General features: G+C 41.9%; 1 protein-coding gene across 1 annotated transcript in view; it reads right to left on the bottom strand.

The window, feature by feature from the left end:
• FAM117B (family with sequence similarity 117 member B) overlaps positions 1-19,929 on the bottom strand; it is a 77,480-nt gene that overhangs the window by 56,613 nt on the left and 938 nt on the right. The gene's annotated exons all lie outside the window — the stretch shown is intronic.

Genomic DNA, 19,929 nt, shown 5'->3' with positions numbered 1-19,929 from the left:
CCTGTCTACACGGTGGACAGAATGAGACAGTGGAGTTTTAGCTTGAGTCTGAGTCATCGGTTGGAGGAGAGCTCTGCCAGAGGGCCACCCAACCTACACTGGCCATGATAAACCTTTGTTAAGTCACTGAAATTTCTGGAGTGTGTGTCAGCAGACAGTGTTACTCACCAGAACACAGAGCAAATAAGCTGAAGTGGGATAGGAGGGACATGCTTAGTGCAGGTATTTGTGTTGTTCTAGCAATATATGGGAATTCTGGGGAAAACCAAAGGAAAAACACATCTATTTTGAAGTACACATTATCTTTCACCATTTATAGCTGACTCTATCAACGCCCTCCCATATCCACTCACAGCCACTAGGGAGGGCACCTGCTGTTTCTATGGACGGTTCTCTGGACAATTTCTCAAGCATCTGTGCCTTTGTCACAGAGCTTTCTCTAACTGAAGGAGCACACTCAACTTGGCAGCAAGGTAAGCAGGCAGTGCCTGGGAGCTAACACCCCTAAAACCTTCAACCGCTGGGGGACGAGAGGTGGCGGATCAATACCCCAGCTTTCTCATCCCGCGACGGGCTAATTCTGCAGCATGCTCTACAGGATCCATCAGAGGCGCCCAGCAGGCCTGAGCTCTAGCTGCCCACTGCGGCAGACTGCTTACTAACGCATCCTTATGGGCTTCCACCCCTCCCCACCTCTTTCCTACTTCCTCAACATCCCCTCAACCAAACAAGCTCTTGTCTCAGGATCTTCTTGTGGGGGAACCCAAATTAAGCCACCATATAACATTAACTTTCCAAACTCTGTGTTTATAATCTACAACACTACAACTTTCCTGTCAACGTGGCAAATTACATGGGACACAAAATAGTCAATCATTAAATTATTTGTCTGACTCTTTGGACCTCAAACTGAAAATCACAGTTACTCTAGATTCAGAAACTGGGAGAAAGATCAACACTCTCAAGCTTTCAAAATTAGCAAAGTGTCGGTATATGTGGTAAGTTTATTTGAAGCACTGAATGCAAGGAATCAAAATTCAAAATGCAAACACCAGAGAGGAGCTACTGTCTGTGCCCGCCCAGTGCAAGTCTCTCCCCGTCCCTCCACTTCTTTCGGGAACAGACTCTCGTCCCTGAACGGCCTGCGTAAATGACCCAGGCTTAGTTAGTAACCATACCTCCTCCTCTGGCTGCAGTAACTGATTCTGGAAAGGGCACGCAACCTAACACAGTCCTTCCCTAGAACTGTTCTGGCTGGAGTTGGTGGGGAAGAAGCCCTCTTGCCTCGTTGGTCTTGCAGATGAAAACAGGAGTCTGGAATGGTCTGCGGCCTTTTCCCTGCTACAGAGACAAAAGTCCCTGCCCTGGAAAGTATGCTTCTTGAGGACACAGACTTAGTTTGCCTTATTTCATCACTTGTTTCCCCAGCAACTAAAATCGTGTCTATCACATAATAGGTATTCAATAAATACTTGTTGATTTGAGACAGCAGGACAGAACGAAGCTAACAGACACAGATGAAAGATTCAGGGGTTATGAGAAAGTATTCTGAAAGCCTTTCATCCTTGTTGACAGATCTACCCAAGTTCGTGGTTATTCAGAATTTCATCAATTTTGTTGTCATTCTACTAGTTTAAACTGGGTTGTCCTTTTCAACCAAGAGTCTAGAAAAATACTGCTGCAAGCAAACAAAGGAAAAACCCAAAAAGTCAGATAAAGCAAATTGGTGCTTTAATATTTCTTCATTTTTGACCCAATAAAGCACTAAGGATTAAAAAAAAAGAAAGAAAGCAATACTCATCTAGTATTTTTTCTGAAGGATGATTTAAGGAAATATTTTCACAATGACATGCCTGAAAATTCCACTTGAAACAATGTGAGGAATATTCTCTTAGTTATGTTCCCTCTTGGCCAAAATTATCTCCAAGGACAGTTTTTATATTTTAAGCTTGATTCAGTTAACAAAGTGACTTTCAAGAAAATAATCTGGAGAATTTTGGGGGAAAACATCGCTGGTTCATCCTCTCCCCAAAAATAAGCAAACTATTTTCTCTTGATTATTTATTTTGCAAAGCTGGTAAGTTTTATTGAACTTCTGGCAATAAAAACAGAGATTTCCACAAATTGAAAAAACTCAGATTTCCACACTATGTGGAATTGACAAGCCTGTTGGGAAGTAAGCAAACCCATCCACACTGATATTACATGATTGATATAGAAAAGCATATGCTTTTTAACAATTAAAATTCTTCTCCTAGAATCACTACTGCTCTGGTTTATTTTTGGAATCGTTTGTTATGAAATTTCTAGCAACATCACAGCATAATATTCATGGGCTTAAAAGGCTGAAAAATACTTCTACTTAAAATGCCCTATTTTCCAACCTGTTTTACCAGTTTTCCCAGATCACTCAGTCCACTCATTTATCAATGTATTTATTCCCTATGCTTCCCTTAAGACTAGAGACAGTCCTATACCAGACGCTCTTAGAGGCACTGCTAGACACTCCAACTAGAGCAAGAAGAGAGGAACTTCTGGCATACATTATCGTATTTTTGTGTGCTGTCAAACCATCCAGCTTAGCGATACCTATTCATAATAGGTATTCAATGTTGGCTAAATTTTATTACATAATACTGTGAAAAGATTTTAAAAACACAGACCTAGAAACTAAATAGACATGAGCTGAAATCTCACATTGAGTAGTTCTCTGAAATACTACATGACTTAACTCTCTGGGCCTGAGCATTCTCATTTATGAAATGGGAATAAACACAGCCTAATTTGGAGGCATGCATCCAGTGCATGAGGGATGAATTCAAATACTGCATCCTTCCCTTTCCCAGTCTTTGCTGATACAGAAAATAAAGAAAACTAGACCCAAAATCCACTGCTCTATACTACACTTTAGATGATGTTCTTTTTTTTATTTTATTTTTTTTTTTAAGATTTTATTGTTTTTCCTTTTTCTCCCCAAAGCCCCCCGGTGCATAGTTGTACACTCTTCGTTGTGGGTCCTTCTAGTTGTGGCATGTGGGATGCCACCTCAGCGTGGTTTGATGAGCAGTGCCATGTCCACGCCCAGGATTCAAACCAACAAAACACTGGGCCGCCTGCAGCAGAGCGCGCGAACTTAACCACTCGGCCATGGGGCCAGCTCCTAGATGATGTTCTTTTAAATAAATCTGTATGTCAGAAGAGAATTATGATTACTAATCTCTCTTTAAAAAGACAACAGATTTTTTCCTTTTTTTTTTTGGCTGAGGAAGATTAGCCCTGAGCTAACATCTGTGCCAATCTTCCTCCATTTTATATATGGGTCGCTGCCACAGCATGGTTGACGAGGTGTAGGACCACACCCAGGATCTGAAACTGTGAACCTGGGCAGCTGAGGCAGAGTGTTTCAAACTTAACGACTACACCACAGGGCCAGCCCCCAATAGAATAGAATTCTTTAAAAGTTGTACTTCCTGTAGTTTAGAATTTTGCAATGAGATTACTCCTACAGTTCACTGTGGTTTCTCCATTTGCGTTTTTTTTGCTCATTTGTAGTTAAACTAAAAGCACTTTGTATTGCCTTTCCTCAGCTTATCTCACACAAATATAAAGAAAATATTTTAATAGAAAAAAAAAGGTTGTCCTTCCTAAACGTTTAGATTCTAGACAAACTAGAGTTTATGCACGCAGGGTAGTTAGGCCAACAATGTGACAGGTGCTTCTCAATAAAATTTTTAGGACCTAGGTGTTCTGACCAGGCATATGCATGCCAATTTGAGAGTGACTTCACTTCTAACATGACTCTACTGCTCTCTTCCCTATTATTATTCTCAACCTCATCCACTACTCTTTTCTGTGGTCCAGCCATGGTGGATGTCCACTTCACTACACCTCCATTATCTCCTCACCAGCCACTATCTCAAAGGCCTCCAAAGACTGAAACCTAGCAGAAATAAACACAGCTGGCATATCTCTACAACTAGACGACCCAACTCATTTAGCTTAGCTCAGACTCCTGAACTGTCTAAACAGGGCCCAAGGGTTAAGTTCGCCTTGAGATTGGTCTACAACATAGCACAAGAAGTTCCAGCCAAGGGCACCGTGACCAGCTGCTCCTCTCCATGTCATTATGTCCTTCACCCTAATGACTGGATTCAAGGGCAGAACGTCACTGCTCCTATGAAAAGAGAGCACACACACGAGAAGCTTCTTCTGAGCCACTTCAAGAAGAAAAATTTACCAAAATAGCCCAAATAGAGGCCTGGAGCAAGTCCCGGTGGTAACAACATTTTTACTCTACTTTTAATCCTTTTGTTTTTTTACATTTAACTCCATTACAAATCACCGCTACAGTACAAACAGATTTTTGACTGGCCTTTTTACTATAGAAACGAAACATGGTATCTCAAAATATTCAAAAACAGAACTGAATAAAGTATGAAGTCAAAGTTCTTTGTGCCACGTTCCCTCACCCCATGAGTGGAAATCCAGCTAGTGGGTAATAATGCCTGACACTGGTCAGAATATAAATGAACATATGTACCCACTCAGATAAAATTTTTAAAAAACAGGATGTGGTAGTTTGAACTTCTCTGACTCTTCAAGCTTTTTGTCCCTCCCATCCTCATGAGTGCGTGTATGGTACGTTATATATGTGTGTGAGTGTGTAACACTAACTAAATTTTTTACCAACAAAGTATTCTTCCAGGGCAAACTCTGTTGAGTCTTATTTTTTTATTCGTTTACTAAAGACCACAGGTAAACTATTTCTAAGTTTTCTTCAATTTTCATGACTATTTTGCTGAAATAATTTTCTTCTGTTTCAATTGCTTTTAATGTAAAGTTTACAACACTCAATCTGCTTTTGATTATATCAAGTTTTATCAATTAGACCCTTTATCATCAAGTTTTCCTTCGCAACAATTATTACTATCATGCCCAACTTTATAAGGGCAAATTGTGCAGATCGTACATATGACCACATGTATGATCTGTACAGGGTTTTCAAAGTATAAAGATGCAATATATACGAGCACTGTAACATAAAGGGAAGTATGATTTCTACATTTCACCTGAAGTATGTGAAAAGTTAGGTATGTATATTGTAATCCCCACAGCAACCAATAACAACAAAATCTATACAAAGAGATAGCATCAAACAGCCAATATATAAACTAAAATGGATTACTAAAAAATATTCAAGAAATCCAAAAGAAAGTATACAACAGGAAAGGGTGGAATGGAAAACAGAGAACAGATAATAAAATAGCAGACCTGTATCCAAACATCATAATTTCACTAAATGTAAATGGTCTAAACACAGTAATTAAAAGACAGAGATCATCAAACTAGATTAAAAAAAACAAGACCCAACTATATGCTATCTACAAATATAGTAAGAGAGGCTGAAAATACAGAATCATATTAGAAAGGCTGGAAAAACAGATACTAAACAAAGTAGACTTCAGAACAAAGAAAAGTGCCAGAGTAAAGGAAAATGTACAATGATAAAAATCCCAAAAAGACAAGAATTATAAATGTTTCTGCAAATTAAAATGTATATATACATCTCTCTTCAAAATACATGAAGCAAAAGCTAACAGAAATGAAAGAAAAATCCACTATCAGACTTGGAGAATTCAATGCATCTCTCTCAGTAATTGATAAAACAAGTAGACAGAAAACCGGCAAGTATATATAAGACCTGAAAACCACTATGGATCAATTTTACATAACTGACATTTATAAAACACTCCACCCAACAACAGCAGAATCCCAACGACACAGGAAACGTTTGTCAAGGTGATCATATCCAGGGACAGGAAGCAGACCTTAACAAATTCAGAAGAAACGAAATCATAGAAAGCATGCTCTCTGGCATGGAATGAAACTAAAAATCAACATAAGAAAAGTATCTGGAAAACCCTCAAATATTTAGAAATGGAACAAAATTCTTCAAAATAATCCCTAAGTCAAAGAAGCAGCTTTATAAGGAAACTAGCAAATGTTCTGAACTGAATTAAAATGAAAATACAACACATCAAATTTTGTGGGATGCAGCAGGTCAACAACTGCTTAGAGAAAAATGCATAGCATTAAATGCTTTTACTAGAAAAGAAGGTCTCAATTTAAGCTTCCATCTGAGAAACTAGAAACAGTAAACAAGAAAATACTAAAGAGCAGAAATCAATGAAACAGAAAAATAACAATGTAAATTAAACCAAAAGCTAGTTCTTTGACAAGATCTACAAAAATGATAAACCTTTAGCCAGACTGACTAAGGAAAAAAAGGGAAGACACAAATTTCCAATATCAGGAACAAAAACCCCCAAATATCCTTCAACTGAATAAACAAACTAGGGTACATCCATATGATGGTGAATGAATAAACAAACTAGGGTGCATCTATCTAACGAAATACTACTCAGAAATAAAAAGGAATGAACCACTGATAGCTGCAATAACATGAATGACTCTCACATGCATTATGCTGATTAAACGAAGCCAGACGCAAGAGGCTAAGTATGGCACAACTCGTTTATATGACATTCTGAAAAAAGTAAAACTACAGGAACTAAAACAAATCAGTAGTTGCTATGTCCTAGAAGGAAAGGGAGGGGAATGACTTAAAAAGGCAGTAGGAAACTTTATGGGCGACAGAAATATTCTATATCTTGATTGTAGTTGTGGTTACACAACTGTGTTCTTTGTCAAAATTCATACAACAGTGGATGAAAAAGAATGAATTTTAGCATAGGTAAATTATACTTCAATAAACCTGACACCCCACACACCTGCCCAAATGAGGCAAACCTTTTTTTTAATAAAGATTGATACCTGCACTAACATCTGTTGCCAATCTTCTTTTTTTTTTTCTTTTTATCTCCAAAGCCCCCCCATCCCCGGTACATAGTTGTACATTCTAGTTTTAGGTCCTTCTGGTTGTGGTATGTGGGACGATGTCTCAGCACAGCCTGACAAGCAGTGCCATGTCCACACCCAGGATCCAAACCCTGGGCCGTGGAATCAGAGCATGTGGACTTAACCACTCGGCCACGGGGCCTGCCCCTAGGCAAATCTTTTAAAAACAGTTACAGCTAAAATAGTTACATCCTCAATAAATAAATGGTCAATCAACAGATACAAAGTTAACAAACTTCATATAAATAGTGAACAAGCACTGAAAAACAATATTCCACCCCGTTATTAATAAGTTATTATTTCTTATTAAATGATAGCGAGTGGCTGCTATATAAGGTGACTGAATATATCATCTCAAATACTATGACCCCAAGAAATACGTAAGGAAATGCAAATGAAAACTATGATTTACTCTGTCATACACGTTGGTAAAACTAAAGAAAAGGCATGGGGGCCGGCTCCACGGCCAAGTGGTTAAGTTTGCACGCTCTGCTTGGGCAGCCCAGGGTTTCACCAGTTCGGATCCTGGGCGCGGACATGGCACCGCTCATCAAGCCACGCTGAGGAGGTGTCCCACATGCCACAACTAGAAGGACCCACAACTAAAAATATACAACTATGTACTGGGGGGATTTGGGGAGGAAAAAAAGAAGATTGGCAACAGTTGTTAGCTCAGGTGCCAATCTTTAAAAAAAAAAAAAAAAGACAAGACAAGAAGTCTAATTCTGACAAGGCTTCACAGCAACAAGGAGAAACTCTCCTTTCTGTTGACAGGGCAAACTGATTCAATCTTTTTTTGGAAAACAGTGCTACAAAGAAGTAAATTATTTAAAATTTAACTAAATAATCTCAATCCTGGGGATTTTTTCTCTAAAGAGGATACACATAAATGTACATTCATACCAGCCCTCAAACACATACATTGACGGGCCAGCCGAGTGGTTGACTTCACGCACTCCCCTTCAGCAGCCTGGGGTTTCATGGGTTCGGATCCCAGGCATGGACATGGCACCGCTCATCAGGCCACGCTGAGGCGGCGTCCCACATGGCAAAACCAGAGGCACTCACAACTTAGAATATACAACTCTGTACTTGGGGGCTTTGGGGAGAAGAATTTAAAAAAACATACATTTACAAAGATATTTTAACTAAAGTAATTTATAAGGAGGAAAACAGAAACAAATGTCCACTAAAAAGAAGAATGATTAAGACAAAGTTCATAAATTTGGTGAGCAGTCAACCTTCTATATAACAGCACACTATACTTTCTTAGTTCCTATTTGAGGGTTCAGACTCATTAAAAAATTTATCACTTTTCAAATGTTTTTTTAAATGGTTAGAACATGGTGCAAATCTGACCCCTATGTGAACCAAAGAGCTTTCTTTACACAGGGGAAACCGTTCCACAACCTCTTCGTACACTCAGCCTTAGAACCAGCAGCAGCCCGAAGTACACTGGTAATCACAGTGTCAGACATGAGTGTGCAGATGGATCATAACCTCATCCACCATTACTAAAAACACACAACTTCCCAGTATAAAGGGATCTCCAACAGGACGACTTCCAAGACTACTGAAGACACCAGACTCGACAGTGAACCAGCAGGATAATCTTCATCAACAAAGCTCGATTATAAGACAAGAAAACGGTACTCAAGACAGGCAAACTCCAGCACTACAAAGGCCTCCAAACCAGAACAGAACAAACAGACCTTTAAAAGACAAACAGACGATGGCACATGGGTCTTCATTTTTTTTTTTTTAAAGAAGTCATCCATTCATTCATTTGAACAGAATTTTTAATGGGTCTCATTTAAATCTTACAAGTTTTCCCCAGCCCAAGAGAGGGGGAGAGAGGGACAGATTAATTGCAACAGAAGTACTCAGGGGGCCAGGTGGTTAAAAAAAGTTTAATTGGTAGCGAGACTGTTCAAAGGTGTGCATACTAAATCTCCCTTATACAATTTAGACATAACACCTCTGAAGTAGGACAGGAGCATTCCTGTGACACTAAATCAATTTCCAGGAACAGACTTTCCAAGAATTCTTAGGGACAGAATTAACGGCAACTGCTTTCTAGAGAAGCGAAGAATGTCCATCCTACAAGTCACCTAGCCATTCCTGACTGCACACACAGCACTGACTCAAGACGGAGTCCTGTACGGCCATATCAGGCTTTTGTCATAAAGAACTCCTCTTCTTAGTAACATTATATATTTTCCTGTTTTTACTCTTAACCCTTGAATATTGCAAAAAGCCATATTGTCTCTCTCATTAATTCTAAAGTCCACAAGTTGAGGAATGTCTCCTCAACACCTTATAAGCTGCTCTGCACAGACGGAGCATGGGTTCTAAAATAATATAAACAAACATCACTGGCCCTCATCTTTAAAAACATCAGTATATATGCACAATGGAAAACATAATTAATGTGAAATGTTTCTCCAGAAACTACTAGATAGATCTCAGTAGAACAGCCAGTAAAATAACATGACAAATTTTTTAAGAATGGCAAGTTGGAAGGGTACATACAAAAAATAAGTACGCCTTTCTCTTTATCTTCCAAAATTTCCATATTATTATAATATCACTTTTGAAATGTTAAAAATTTTAGTGCATTATGCTGCAAAAGTCTATGGCCTACTATGTATGCATACAGAATATAAGAGCAATTATGAAACCAGTTCACAACGACGACATTACTAACTCAAGCACCCAAGGAGCCTCAACATCTCAGCCATCATCATGCGCTCTCCTCTCCCTCATCTCGCACACCTCCTCAGTTAACAAGTCCTATCGGTTCTCTGCTTCTCAAATAAGCCATTTTCATTCACACTACAACCACCTTATTTCACACAAGAAATTAATAGCGTTGAAAATGATAAAAATGACGGTAAGTATAAAAGTTTCCTCATTTTTAATTGCTTTAAAAGGTAACTGACCATCTAAAGTAAAAATAGTAGTAAGGTATTGTGGGATTTACAACAGAGAAGCAAAACATTTGACAACAATAGCACAAAGGATGGGAGACAAGGAAAGGGAATATATTAATGTAAGATCCTAACAGGAAATATTAGACCACACAGATATAGAACATTTCCATCACTGTAGAAAGTTCTTTTGAACAATGCTGCTGTGGTGGAACCAGTAACAGCATAGTAATAAGAGGTATAACTAATAACAAGTAGTGGAGATAAAATGGAATCGTAAAAAATAATTAATTCAAAAGAAGACAGGAAACAAGAAAGGAGGTAACAGCAGAAAAGAGGTTTCAACCAAGTTTTGGAAGCAGATGTCTAAGCGGTAACTTAGCTGCAGTCTGATTATAAGCTCAACCCAAGATTTCCTGATCCACCCAGATACAAGTTCTAGGTTTCTATGAAAAGAAAAGCATCTTGCCATTCACAGGAAAGCAATGAATAATTTTCTGTATTTTCAAATTCTCATATGAATAAACAAACTTTTTTTGTTTAACAAGCATCAAGAGCAAGGAAAGAAATGTTTCATTTCATTTGAAAATGAAATGTGGCTGTGCTCATTTCAAGTTCAACCCAGAATTATTTGCACAGCAAAAAAAGCCCCAAGTATGTTTTGCCTTAAAGAGATCAATTTTTCTTAATATCACTTTTTATGTATAGGTCTATAAATGAAGTCAAGTAGGCAACGTGTGTGCACAGTAATTCTGCTACAGCTATATCTGAGACAGATCATGTCACTCAGAATTTCTTCAAACTTATACAAAATTGTGTCTCATGTTGAATTCTTTTCATATTATCTCCACTTATGGTTTTAGCAGCTTTACTATATAACTCGCCAATAAATTTTCATATTATAAAAAATAACTTTACTATTTAAATTAAATATACTGAGCTTACCTTTAGAAAAATTAAACCCCATTTGGCTTAATTAAGCCAATTATTTAATCAAAATGTATTGTGGTTGCCTTATGGGTTTTAGAAATCTGTGAAAAGAAAAGGGATTACTTTCAAGAAAAGTAAGCTAAGCTTAACTAAGTTTTTCTCCAAAAGGAGCTAGAGGGAAAAACAATACAAACGAATAGGCTTATAACAAGCTGGCCAAATAAAAAGACCCACAGAGAATCAGTCTGGACTCAGAAGAGCGTTAATTATGACTATATCATTATATCTCAACTTACTGATCACAAATGCAGAGTTCCCTGAGAAATGGAAATTACTTCGAGAGGTTCTCCAGAGCAAAAAGACTGGGAAGAAATGCCCAGAGAGACTGAGTGGACAGGCTGTGGACCTAAGGACCCCAGACTCATCCTCAGGAATGAGATGCAGGGCTCTTCCTGGGCGAAACTGGCCCATGAGAAGAAAAACTCTGCATCTGAGTCCTTGCATCATCATCCTCCTCTAAGACCCTCCAGCCCAGCAGCCCGACCCAGACAGACAGAACACTCACTAGCACTTCTGTGTCTTATCTCAATATTAATAGAAAACTAAGGCAAGTTTCCAATACGAAAGACAAAGAGCTCTGAGGTCAACACAGAGGGCAAAGGAAAACTCTGAGGGCATTTACACCTTCTATAAATGCTTTCAGAAAACACTGACAAAACAAGGAAAAATTCAGAAGACAAGGAAACAATCAGAGAGCAAGGTAAGTTCTCTTGGAAAATGAAAGCATCATGGCCAATATTTAAAAGTCAATTGAAAGGATAGAAGGTAAAATCTGCTAGAAAGAAAAACAAAAAGAATCAGAGATAGAAACTAGAATCAGAGACAGAAATGAGAAAATTATAGGTTCAATCCAAGAGGTCCCACACAGCAGGGGTTCCAGAAAGATAAAAAAAGATAACGGAAAAGAGAAATGATAGAAAATTTCCCAGAAATGGAGAGTCTCTAGATGGAAAAATCCCACAAAGTAACTAGTGCACTGAATGGGGGTTTGGGGAGAAACAATCCCACACCAAGGTAATCATTTCAGAATGACGATAACACTTCTCTAGAGGAAACAATACACACACACACGGCCCACTACATACAAAGGACAAAGAATCAGAATGGCATCAAACTTCTCAACAGCAATTCTAGAAGCTACAAGATGAAGTTCTTTCATTCTTCAGTAGAAAGATTTATTTCCAACCTAGAATTCTACACCTAGCCAAACCATCCAGTGCAAAGACAACTATCTACAGACATTCAAGGTCTTAAAAATATCTCTCTCTCTCCCATGTGCCATCTCAAAAAATTATTGGAGGTTATGCTCCAGCAAAACAAGATGCAGAGATTAGCACACCCAAAACAGGAGAGAAGTGAAGACTTCCCAGAGAAGTTCCAAGGCAACGGCTCCACCACAGACCCGGCGCGCGATGAGCCAGTGTGGAAGAGGAGGATATAAGACTCCAGAAGGGATTTTGTTGCTAGTGCCCTGGAGTGGATTCTGACTACTAGGGCCCCTGGGGACAGCAGAGCAGAACCCTACCGGGTCTTTCTGTGCCATCCTCTCCCCTTCCGGCACTCTATCAGACAGTGGCCCCTGCTAGTCACAGGGCTTCCATGGCCAATTTTTTTGGAATTGGATAGCCAGGTCCTTCCTCCTAATCTGTCTGAGTCTGAAGCTCTGCTGAAACCTGTCCTCCATGGGTGACCCTGCTGGTATCTGCAATACCAGTGGCATAGCTTTCAGCATCACAGCAACATGTAGCCACCGCAGTATGACACCCAACCAGCGGGGAGTGTGGTTCCCTGACCAGGAATCCAATCTATCTCCAAGAGAAAAAGCAAAACTGAAAAAATACCTGATGTTTCTTAAAATATTTAAAAGAAAGTTTCTGTTATCAAAAGTTTGGGGATGGGGACCAGTCCCATGGCCTAGTGGTTAAGTCCGGCATGCTCCACTTCAGCAGCCCAGGTTTGGTTCCCGGGTGCAGACCTACACCACTGGTCGGCGGCCATGCTGTGGTGGCATCCCACATACAAAAGAGAGGAAGACTGACACAGGTCTTAGCTCAGGGACAATCTTCCATAAGCAAAGAGCAGAAGATTGACAATAGATGTCAGCTCAGGGCAAATACTCCTCAGCAAAAAAAAACAATGTTTGGGAATGAATTTGTGATAGGTACATAGAAAACAAAGCAAACCAAAAACAAAGCAATTTTAACTTTAAGGAGCATAAAAAGTTATAAAGAAAGGAAATGTAACTGTAGCAAGATTCTGCTGTGAACAGTATTTACATGTCATAATAATTTAAACATTAATAATGATTTAGGGGCCATCCCAGCGGCGTAGTGGTTAAGTTCACACACTCCGCTTCGGCAACTCAGGGTTTGCGGGTTCAGATCCTGGGCGTGGACCTACACACCGCTCATCAAGCCACGCTGAGGCAGCGACCCACACAGAAAAACTAGAAGGATATACAACTAGGATATACAGCTGGGTTGTATATGTACTGGGGCTTTGGGAAGGAGGAAAAAAAAAAAGATTTAACCAAAACGGTGCTATGACTACAATGGTAGGACTGGAGAACGTGGCGAGAAGAGAGCTAAGCCTACATTTCCCATAGAAGGAAGTCACTATATAATAATAAAATGAAAAAACATCCCGAAGGAGCGGTCTCAGCATGTTAGTAGAAATACATAGGTAAACACCAGAAGAAACCACTAAGAGCTGTGGGGGGCAGGAAGTGGGAGTGGAGAGAGATGTGGCAGGAAACATTTTACTTGATTATAAGTTTAGCGCTGTTTGACATTTTAAATTTCATATATATACTTTGATAAAACCAGCCCTGGGGATCTAGTGGTTAAGATCCAGGGCTCTCATCACCGTGGCCCAGGTTTGTTTCCACTCAGGAAACCACACCAGCCATCTGTCGGTTGCCACACTGTGGTGGCTGTGTGTTGCTGTGATGCTGAAAGTGATGCCATCGGCATTTCAGATACAGCAGGGTCACATATGGTGGGCAGGTTTCAGCAGACAGACAAGGAAGAAGGACCTGGCCACCCACTTCTGGAAAAACTGACCACGAAAACCCCATGAACAGCAGGGAGCACTGTCTAAGAGAGCGCCGGAAGGGTGGAGGATGGCACAGAAAGCCCAGGCAGGTTCCACTCTGCTGCGCACAGGGGCGCTACGATCTGAATCCACTCAGGGCACTAACCACCAAAATTTTGATAAAAATAAACTTTAAATTTAAAAATACAGTATTAAGACAAACATGCTATTTCCTCAAGTAATCTGGAGAGGGAGTAACTTCCTTCCCTTCTATTGCTAAGTTATCTACCATCTTAACCCACCGTGACCTCCTTCCCGTCCTCAGAGAAAGAAGTGACCTCAGTCGTTTCTGAGATTTCCAGACTCTGCCACGTGCTGGATCCCATTGCCTCTCACATTTTTCATGGCCCTGCTCTGTCTATTTCCATCTTCTCTTGATCTTGTATTCTTCATTCTCCTGTGAATCCTTTCCCCAAACCTGTAAAACATGCTTAAGTTTTCCCCATCCTATAAAGAAACAAATGAACCTGTCTGTCACTTTCCTTCCTTTCAGTGACATAAGAGTAATCTATACTCCAAAAGAGTAATCTATACTCCATAGGAGTAATCTATAATCATTACCTCTACTTCCTCACCCACCACTTTAATCCAATGTGTGTCCCCAACAGGCTACTTGAACTACTTCTCAGAGAGCATCAAGTGACCACAACGCCAAATTCAAAAGCCTGTTCTCCAGGCTCAGCCTACTTATTCCCTTCACAGAATTGGAAAATCTTTACCATCTCCTTGAAATCCAATCTTTTGTTGGCTTTCTCAACACTCTTCTACCATTTCTCCTCCTACCACATTCTCAGGCTTCTTCACTGGCGTTTCTTTCTACCCTTAAAATGCGTGTTTTCTCCCAGGGTTTATCCTCAGCATTCTCCCCATCATCTTATCCATCCTGGTGATTAGTCATTTCAAGTGCTGCCCACATGCAAATGCCTAGCATGAAGTACATGTTGAATGAATGTTTACTGAATTGAAATGAACGAGTCCCAATTTTTTGCTCCCAGTTCAAACTGCACCCTTGAGTTCTAAAACTCTATTTGCCACAATCTAGAAAATTACCTGCATTTCCTGAGAGCACAAACCAAATACGTCCAGAACTGAGCTCATTTTCTCTTCCCAAACTTGCAGTCCCTAATGTGTTACCCAGTTAGTACCACCATCCAAACCATCCCCCTCCATCCCCCTTTCTCAGCCCCTACATCTAACAGGTGACCGAATCAAAGTCTCCGCAATCTTTCACCCTCGTCATTCCCGATGCTGCGGCACCTAATTCAGGTGCTTGACGCCTCTGTGAGTTAGCATCCTACAGTCTCTCCCATCTCAAACCCATACGCTTCTCATCCAAAATATTTATAAACGTTATGCATTCTAAGAATGTAAATACTACCGTAATAACAAATCAATATTTAATGCCTAAATCCTTGGATAATGAGGATAACAAAGATGGTATAAAAATAGCTAATATTAAGACATTCCTGGGCCGGCCCGGTGGCGCAGCAGTTAAGTGCGCCCGTTCCGCTTCGCCAGCCTGGGGTTTGCCGGTTTGGATCCCGGGTACAGACATGGCACTGATTGGCAAGCCATGCTGTGGTAGGCGTCCCACCTATAAAGCAGAGGAAGATCGGCACAGATGTTAGCTCAGGGCCAGTCTTCCTCAGAAAAAAGAGGAGGATTGGCAGTAGTTAGCTCAGGGCTAATCTTCGTAAAAAAAATTAAAAAAAAAAAAAGACATTCCTACACCCCCACAGAGATTACAAGCGTTTTATCCTTCTAACCCTCTGTTGTAAGAACTATCAGTTAGGATTCCCTTGAAGGGGACTGACAGTCTTAACATTAGCTATTTTCATACCATCTTTGTCATCCTCATCATCCAAGGATTTAGGCATTAAAGTGAATTTGCCCAACTTTAAACAGCTACTAAGTAATTGGTACTGCCAAGATTTGAACCCTGGCAGTTTGGCTCCAGAGCTATTAACCATGGAATACATTCTGTTCAAGGCCATTCTGAAAGCATACCTTTCTACTCTCTTTTTCTACTGCAGCCTTTCTCTTCTCCCCAACACCCTATACATTTCAAGACACAAAGGACTGAATATATGTATGTTTTCACACCTCTATCATCCAACTGCGAAGTTCTGTTTCTCCCCTTCCAACCCGAATCAAAAGCCATCTCCCGACAGAACTTCTACACCCACTGTCGACAGAACTATTCACTTCTCTCTGAGCCCAGAGCCCTCATCACACTATCCACTATGTCCCTGTCTTCCACAGCTGCTTCGTGACTCTCTGGAGTTCCCTGCGTCTTTTACATCTCTGTATTGCACAGGTACTAACACAGAGAGTAGTTCAATCACTTTAAAAAATTGAACTTAATTAAATGTAAATTCTGCTAGCCAAGATATTGATCTAATAATAAGGTTCTACTTTGCCTCATTTTCAACTGTAAAACAGAGACATTACAAACCAAAAGGAGTCCCTGGAAGGTGTGAAGTTAGCAGCAATCCTCCAAATGTTAGAGAAACCCTGAATTCTTAAAGCTGTGTCCTTCAGACAGTACTGGAAAGCAGGAGTCTAAGACGCCGCAGACATGCAGTCCTGGTATCCTACTTCCTGGGTATCAGTCCAGAGAAGGCCATCTTTGTTGCTCTTGCCATTCCCCACCCCAATAAACAACCAAATTCATGCACAACACGATGCCTCCAGAGGAAGGGAAAAATTAGCAAAAACACAACTTGCCACCTACATACGAGACACGCTGCAAAAGTAACTTTTTACATACTGTCCTAATACCCTTTTCTCTAATGAGGACTTTTCAAACTATTTTCCTTGGTGCTTCTAGTGACTGTCTTTCAAATTCAGAGTACAGCAAAGGCTCAGAGGGGTGGCGGGCTCGCCAGGTCTGAGGAGGGCCTGGGAGCCTGCAGTTTTAACAAGGACCCTAAGTGATTCTGATACAGAAGAACCACAGACCACACTCTGAGAAACAGTTCTGGATGCTCACAGGCAATGTTCCCTCCAATCTGAAATTTCCTACAACCATAAACACTAAGCCTACACTGGGTTACCTTTGCGAAAACCAGAAGCAAAACTAACATGATACACAACAGCAACTTTTTTTTTTTTTTTAAAGACTGGCACCTGAGCTAACAACCGTTGCCAATCTTTTTTTTTTTTTAATTCTTCTCCCCAAAGCCCCCCCCCCCCGCCCCCGTACATAGTTGTATATTCCAGCTGTGGGTCCTTCTGGTTGTGTTATGTGGGACGGCACCTCAGCACGGCCTGATGAGCGGTGCCGTGTCTGCACCCAGGATCTGAACCAGCGAAACCCTGGGCCGCTGAAACGGAGCATGGGAACTTAACCTCTTGGCCACAGGGCCGGCCCTACAATAGCTAACTTTTATACTGAGGTACTATGCTGAGTATTTTTCACTTCTGTTTCATTTAATCCTCACCGCCATAAGAAGTTGCTATCATCATCACCTACTTTACACATGACAAAGTTCTGGTTTGGAAAGTTATTCACTGCCCCACTGCCCCTCATCACATGGCTTCTAAGCAGCAAAACACGGATGCTAGACCCAGAGCGTCTACCCGAAGCCTATGCTCCTCACCCGTGTGATGCCACTTCTCGATCTGTAATACGTCTAGTTGACATTTTATTAAGTAAGACAAAGTCAGCAAAAAGAGGGAAGGGCACCAAAACGAACGTAGCTCCTCAGGACAAAGCACTCTGCCATGGAGGTGGCAAGCACTGAAGGTGGGAGTTTCAAACACCTGTCAGGCATGGGGGCTTGGATCACCTCACAGTCATCAAGAGAAGAAGTTCTGGACCAGCCAAGGATTAGCTCTAACCCGGGAGTAAAGCACCTGAGCAGGGATCCGGCAGAATAAGCACGCCCTCTGAAGACCCGAGACCTTCCGCCCAGGGACTTTCAGATACTGGATCCCTAAGTCATCTGACACACGCCTAGAAGCTGGCGCCTGAGCTGGATGGACCCTGGAATGCGAGTCACATGAGGCTTACAGAACTCTGTGAGCACACCACCAGCAAGCATTCCTACACTTCACCGAGGCAAGCGGGCGGTAACCTCCCTTCAGTCACAAAGGGAGTCTAGTGACTAAAAAGACTCCCCTTTCTCCCTTTTCTCTCCTTCCAGATTTAGTCTGAGAAGTACAGCAAATGGTCTAGTTTGTACTATGAAGACTTGAAATGTGAAAATGCTGTGTCCCACTCTGCATGGAAGTCCAAAGAGTGACACGTTCCTGGAAGGAAGTTATGGGACACCCCAGTGTCACCTGATAACAAGCAGCATGCCTCTGCACACCTCGCTGAGCGCTGCTCTGGAGGAAAAAAGTCCATTTTTCTGGGTTTTTTTTTTCCGGGAGGGGAATTGATTTTACAGCATGAATACTCTGTGGAATGGCAGGTCTGAGGGAAGGGAGCTCTGGGAAACATGAAGAGTGGGCACATGAGGAGGAGCCCAAGACCCTGGAAACGGAGCCCTTCTAGAGATGCGAAGAAAAGAGCGCCCTCCTGCACACGGTGCCAATACTGATTAACCCGGCTCGCCTTGCAACGCTGCTCCGCCTTAAGGGCCTTAAGGGTCAAAAAGCGGAGGGGGCAGTCGGACCAGGCTCAGCACCTCCCTCCTCGGTCAACAGTGCCAGCTCCAGCAGCTCTCTTCCCTTCCACCTGCCACAGTGCTGCTCCAGGAGGCGAAGGTGCACTGAAGCGATTATGTTCCCCAGATCTAAGAGCTGCTTCACAAACAGCATGTGTAATTTCGGTGTGTTACGTATTTCCCAGGTTCCTGAAGTTACCTCCTTGACACGGTTCCGGAGTACCCCCCAGCAAAGTTCAAACATCAACCCTACCACTTGTCACTTAACCTCTCTAAAACCTACTGCAAGAGTTAAAATGAGATCTTGTAGGTAACTCACCCACCAGACAGCAGGAGCTCAGTAAGTCATGGCTGTTATTTGAGGTGGAGGGGGTTCTGGAACTTTTAACAAAGTTTCAAGAAAGCATTTTGCATGTTCAAAAGGTTTAAAACAATCAGAAAATACTACTGATCATTTTTTAGGGCAATTCTCTCCCCCAAAAATATCCAGTGCCTAAAATCCTTGATAAAATAAACTGTAAGATCCATCCTACTGCCCACAACTACGTCATCTGTCTTATTTGGTTAGGAAGTACTGTATTAAGTTTCCTGAAATTCCCAGCCATTCCGCCTGGAGGATTCTAACAGAAATTCCCAGAGAAGGAAAAACAAAAGTATACGCTGGCAATACTAACACACAAGCTAAAAAACACCCATTTCCTTTTTTCACCGGATTCTAACAAGAAGGCAATCAGATGATAAATTTTATCTTTCCACTTCCACAATCTCAATGTCTCTTTTGAGCTACTCTTCACGAATGACCCAGGCGGAACCCAACAGCTCCATTCAGGACCTTTCCCAAGCAAGTTCCCAGCTATGGAGAAAAACTACTTTTAGGTCCCTAAACAAGGAGACAAACCTTGGGGTTTTTTTTTTTAACACAAACAAACGTTTTACATCCTAAACACAGAATCAGAAAATCAGAAGCACGCCCCGAATCTGACTTCTCCCTTCTCGCTGCCCACGTACCCAGCGTCAGGAAAGGCTAACGCGCGCCCAGCCCCGCGCGGCCGAGGGATCCGGACCCGCTCCGCCAACGCACGCGGCCCCCACCCCCGACGCGGTCTGAGAGAAGCACCAGCACAGACACGCGCCACGCTACCCGCACCCCCGGCACGAACACACAGCGACACGCCACGCCGGCCTCACCCGCAGCGCCAGCGGGCGGCCCGAGCCCCAGCTTCCCGTTCACGCGCAGCGGGAGGAGGCGGAGGAGGAGAAGGAGGCGGCGGGCCGGGCCGCGGGGGGCGCGCGGCAGCCCGGGGAGCACGGAGCGCCCCCAGCCCGCCGCCGCCGCGCCCGTCCCCGCGCGCCCTGAGCCCTTCGCGCCGCCGCGGCCCCGCACC

The sequence above is a fragment of the Equus quagga genome, chromosome 4 (genome assembly GCF_021613505.1).
Source record: "Equus quagga isolate Etosha38 chromosome 4, UCLA_HA_Equagga_1.0, whole genome shotgun sequence".
Taxonomy (NCBI): Eukaryota; Metazoa; Chordata; class Mammalia; order Perissodactyla; family Equidae; genus Equus; species Equus quagga.
The sequence above is the reverse complement of the archived record's forward strand: the minus strand, read 5'-3'. Positions and strand labels throughout refer to the sequence as shown.